This window comes from Condylura cristata, unplaced genomic scaffold (assembly GCF_000260355.1).
Source record: "Condylura cristata isolate star-nosed mole 26May11 unplaced genomic scaffold, ConCri1.0 scaffold00019, whole genome shotgun sequence".
NCBI classification, from domain to species: domain Eukaryota; kingdom Metazoa; phylum Chordata; class Mammalia; order Eulipotyphla; family Talpidae; genus Condylura; species Condylura cristata.
In genome coordinates, this window is record NW_004567120.1 from 9266875 (window position 1) to 9272935 (window position 6061).

Consider the following 6061-nt stretch of genomic DNA (forward strand, 5'->3'; position numbering starts at 1 on the left):
AACCCTACTGAGCAAACTTGCTTTGGTTTCTCACAAGATTATAGAGGACAGAATGAAGGATGACTCTTTGAGAGGAGAACAGTCAGGGACCTAGCAACCAGTCACAACCTCCTAATTCCCTTCAAGGCCTTGGGGCATAAGTTCTAGGGAAGAGTAAGGCTTCAAATTTTATACATAATTCAATGCTGGGGGGGAAAAGTGAAAAAAAAAATAGTGGAAAGAACTCAGTAATAATTTGAGGCCCAAGTCCTTTAACTGGCTATATTTATATGTCATTACCTGTTTACTTTTATGTTTATTTTATATAACTTTCCATTCTGTTTTATATTTCTTATAGGACCTTGTAAAACAAAGAAATCTCTCTTGGCTTCAATTCAAAAGATGAATTTAATTGACATCTTTGTATTGGCTGTTTGCCACACCTGTCCCGAAAAGTTGTTAAATGAGGTTAGGGTAACCATAAAATTTACCATCCAAGTCAGGACACTTTTGAGAATGAAAAGTGATGATATCATTAATACACTGTAATTTATGCTAGGATATCAGGAGTAAGCAGGGTCCACCTTTCAGCAAAATGAGATACATGACTATTCTAAATAGGGGTTATTGAATCACTGTTAGTTGTCTGCCATCTGGGTTTCATTGAAAAATCTGAAAAAAGTGAGACCATGCAATTAAAATAAAAATTCTTGGGATTTATGTGGTACTGTCATAAAAATTAGAGTAGAGCCATGAAATAGTGATTCTACTCCTAATGAGATGAACAAAATAGTGAGGAGAAGGTGCTCGGAAAACCTGCAAACTAACTGATCCTTTTTCAAGGTCAATGCTTTCCCTCCCTCTTTCTTGATCTTATGTACCTATACTCCACAGGGCTCAGAATTCTTCCCAGACTCTATGTTCCTACTACAACTGCTTGAGCTCAGGGTGTTTTTGTATTTCACTTGGACTAAAACAAATACCTTCTAACTGAGCTCCCTGCTTTCAATCTTTGTACATGTCAAACCCGTTGTCTATATCATAGCCAGATATGATATCTAAAATAAAAAATGTTTATCTAAAATGTAAAGCTGACTATATCATTCTCTTTCTTAAAATTATTCAAGAGCTGGCCCTCCCTGGTGGCGCAGTGGGTTAAAGCACTGCACTAAGAAGCTTAAGCCACTTCCGCATGAGTTCGATTCCCGCCTGCCCCGGAGGTGACCACATGGCGTGGCAGACCTCTCCTGACTTGCCCGCTGCTCCCCTCAGCAGTGTACTTTGTCGATCTGCCTGCTCTGCTCCCAACTCTGTTTCTGGTGAATCCTCTTACCAACCCTGCACCTCTGGCCTGTACCTCAGTTCTGTGAGTGTAAATAAATAAATCTTTAAAAAAAAAAATTATTCAAGAGCTTCCATTCCCCATCGCACACGGTCAAAATCCCTTTGTGAAGCACACAAGAACCTCAATAAATTCATTCCTGTCCATTTCTCCTGCTTCACTCTTCAGCAATAAATACTGTTTTCATGCATACCACTGTAACATTGCATTATCTTATCTTTCTTTACTTTTTGAAAACTAGGTAAATGGCTTTTTCAGAAGGAATTATAACATTGGGTCATGTGTGATATTTATGTACATCAATTTTATCTTATTTTTTTTGTTTAGATATAATAAAATTAGCTCATTTTAGTCACTAATCTATGAGTTTGGACAGATACATAGGTATGGTAACAAATACCACTACAATCAAGACACAGAACAATACTTTCACAGCCTTCTCTACTCACCAAAAATAATTTTGTAACCTTTGTAGTCAAACCCTCAGCCTCTACAAACCAATTATCTGCCCCATGTTATTATAATTTTGCCTTTTCTAGACTATCACGTAAATAGTATCACAAACTCTATCACTCAGGATATTAATTGAGACTCAATCATAATGTTGCAGCATCAGATGCTCACTCCATTTTATTGTTGAGTGGTGTTCTACTGTCTGGATGTACCACAGTCTGTGTATCCATTCCCAGTGAGGGAACATTTGGGTTATTGCCGCGCCAGCACGACAGCAGAGATGGTCTGAGCGAAGGACGTCAGGATTAAAACACGTACTTCATGGTCAGCAAGCGCAAAGCACACTTTATTCTTCTCTCCTTCCCTATTTATACCCTTCAGCATGGAGCCTGGGGCTGGGGGGTAGGCGGAAGCTCTCAGCAAGTGCGTCAATAACATGCGACAATACATGGGGGTCAAAGAACAGTCATGTAAACACAAGGCAAGAACACTTCGTGCCTCCTGTTTTTCTGTTCCAGCACCCACGGCTCATTCTTTCTGTTTCCACACATAAGTGTGCCTGTGATTCTGTGGAGGAGGTGGGGAGGTCTGTCCAGGCAAAGGACCCAACAGGTTATTACCAAGGTATTTATTTATTCATGTTCTTATTCATTACCCTGGGTATTATGAGTAAAGATGCTACCAACATCCTCAACCAGGTTTTTATGTGACCATAGATTTTCATTTCACTTCGACAGAAGCAGAGGAGCAGAGCTGTTCATTGTTTGGTAGGTATGCTTGTAACAAAATGCCACTGTATTTTTTTTTTTTAATGTAGTTGTACTGTGTTGTCCACCCTCCAGTAATAAATGAGTGTTTGAGTTCTTCCACATTCTCACCAACATTTGGTGTGGTGAGATGTCTTAACATTAGTCATTTAAATTTACATTTTCATCATGAATGATGTCAAACATCTTCAATTCTTTTAGGCTACCGCTGTATCTTTGGCTAAGAGTTCAAATCTCTTTCTTTATAGGGGTTTTAGTTTTCTTATTGTTAAGTTTTGAACATTCACCTATTCTTGATATAATTACCTTATCAGAACTATAATTTACAAATATTTTTTCCCACTCTGTGGCTTGCTTTCCTTCTCTTAACTGTGTCTTGCAGGGCAAAGATTTTAAATTTTGATTTAATAAATTTTAAATTTCTAATAAACAATGACATAGTAACTATTTTAATAAGTACATTTTAATAAATAAAAATAATAAAAACATAAAATAACAAATTAAAATTTTGTCCAGCTTATGAATATTTTATGCACCTTGCTTTTGCTGTCTTATCTAAAAATTATTTGCTTATTCAACACATCCATTTGCAAAGGCTGCCATAACAAACTCAATGAATAAAACAACCGAAATTTATTTTCTCATAGCTCCGAAGACTAGATGTACAATATCAAAGTGTCAAAAGGTTTGGTTTCTTCTGATGCTTCTCTCATTGACTCAAAGATGGCCACCTACTCACACAATGTCCTCACATGTTTTCTCTGTGCACACACAGGTCTCTATCTTGATCTTTTCTTCATAATCTTATAGGGACATCAGTCATATCAAATTAGAGTCCACCAATATGACCTCATTACACCTTCATTACTTCATTAAACCTGATTTTAAGTCCAGTCATAATCTGAGGAATTGAGGATTAGGATTGCAATGTATTAAAGGGGAAGGGAAGAAAAATTATTTATTTCATGATACAATGTGACCAATGTGACCAAGACCTTTTTCCTGTTTTCTCTGGAAAATGTGAATGCTTTTAACAGAATTGAAAAGCTATTTGTTGAGATCAGAGACTGACTCTGCTTGGTGCTATATTGCCAATGCCTAATATAGTGCTTGAAATATTAAATTGTTTGCCAGAAGCATTTTTGAATAAATAAGTGAATGAAAGTGATTCACATTTGCTATTCTATTCATGTTGTGGGGTGATTCACATTTGCTATTCTATTCATGTTGTGGGATTCTCAGGGAATGTTTGTAGCTGTCTAGCTGAAGGGTTTTTCTGGTATTGATCAGACCCAACTTATTCCCTAAAAAGCTGTCAGGAATCATTCAAAATTGCCTTCAAAAGGCATTTTGACTAAAGGCAAACATGAGGTTATATTGTGACTCAGCAATTTTACAGGCATATACAGTGTCAATTAATAGATAAGGGGCATGTATAAATGTGTTAATAGCAATGGTATTCATGAAAGACAAAGTTGGATATATCTAAAATATCCATCAGCAGTAAAATTAATAAATTCTGGCATACTTGTAAAATGGAATACTATACAACAGTGCCAGTAAGCTATATTACTTACATTTGCAGCAACATGACTGTGTCACTAAACAAAATATTGATCAAAATTAGTACCTATTTTGTTGTTTTCATTCACAGTGAAACAGGGAAAACTCACTTATAGTAGTAGAACTCATGATGGTAATTACCTTTATTTCAAGAGGGATTTGAGAATGAATATGAGGGGGCTTCTGGGAAGCTAGTAAAGTCTTTATTTACATGGGTGTTGGACATATAGGCAGGTCCACTTTGTAAAATATCATGTAACTATGACTTATTTGTGCTTACATATATTAAAGATACTCCATAAGGAGTTGACCTTGTTAATTATGTACAAAGTGGGAAATCTTGGGAGAGTATTTTACTGAAATTTATTAAAAAACAAAGCTGAATAGAATACAGATTACTTTTCTATTCTAAAACATATACAGTTTTTTCTCCTCTCAATTAATCTTTACATGGCTGTATTATCGAAAAGCTTTCACTGTGTAGAGCAAAAATTCTAAAAAAGGGAAGTCAACAACACATAAATGAAAGTTCTTTTTATAGAAGTCCTGAAGAAACACGAGAATATCATAACTTAAAAGGACTCTTTTTACCACACCTAGTCTGGTCACAAATGTCATTTCTTGTCCTTACACAAAATTGAATTGTTCATACCAGTTTCCTTTTCCTCTAGTAGTGAAGGTATTGTACTATGTACTTTTTCAACTGTTGGTCTATTTTTAATTTGCACTTAAATTTCAATAGTGGGGAGACATTCTTTGTAAAGCAGTACTCAGTATTATGTCTCTGAAATATTAAAGAATATTTTGAATTGCTACCTACCTCGAGAAGACACCCTCATTTAGAGCATGGTACTTTTAGAACACAAGTGGAATCAATGGCTTTTGAGAAGCAGGATTGTTGAACATCGAGAGTCCCACATAAAAGGTGTGTGGATGTGTTTTGAAAAGTGAAGGAGGCCGATGTGATGGTGTAAGAGTGAAAGTGTAGCGGTCTCTCCCCCCCACATATTTACAACCAAATTATCTGGAAATATAGAAAAGGGTTATTGGATGACTATCATATGCCTGGAGAGGGATGACATGGCAAAAAACCAAAAGGTAGGAAAAATTGAAATTTGTGTTTTGAGTATGATTAGGGCAGCAAAATGCAAAAGAGAGGGCAAGGCAGCTGCCATTCAGACTCTCTCTCTTGTTGGCTGAAGGCTCATACCATATTGGAGACCGTAGAACCTCAGACTGCCAGGGAGAAGGACACACACATTGTCGGTGTTGAGGATAGAAGGCCTATCCACAGAGGACTATCCACAGAGTTGGTGTTGAGGATAGAGGGCCTATACACCAAAGAATGCTGGAATAGTAGCTTAATGCCAGCAACAATTGGCATTGGATAACAACTAGGTGACCAGAGCTGTAGATTATAACACTCTGCTCTCCCAAAACAGGGTGATTGAGGACAGTGGGCAGACTTCGCAACTGCAGGTGTAGAGTCAATGAAAGTGGCTTTTGTCAGCTTGAGTTTGGGGAAGTCTTATTTGAACAGCTGGAATGTGAACCAATGGATTGGCGTGACTGGCTTATCTGCGTATACAAAAGAGTTCTTTCTCTGTAGTTGGTGACAATGTCACACAAATTGCCACACCCACACCTGGAGCCAAAGCCATGATGTCAGTGTGCAGTAAAGACTGCATTTAAGCAGCGTTTGATGCACCTGGGCCATAGCAACAGGCAAAATCACTTAGGCAAGATTCTGTATGTTATTTTTTAAAAGATTTATTTAATTAGCATACAAGAACTAGGGTACAGGCCAGAGGTGTGGGGGGTGAGAAGGATTCACCAGAGATGGAGTGGGGAGCAGAACAGGCAGATGTATGGAAATACATCTGCATTTTTTTTTTTAAAGATTTATTTATTTATTCATACAGAACTGGGGTACAGGCCAGAGATGTGGAGGGTGAGA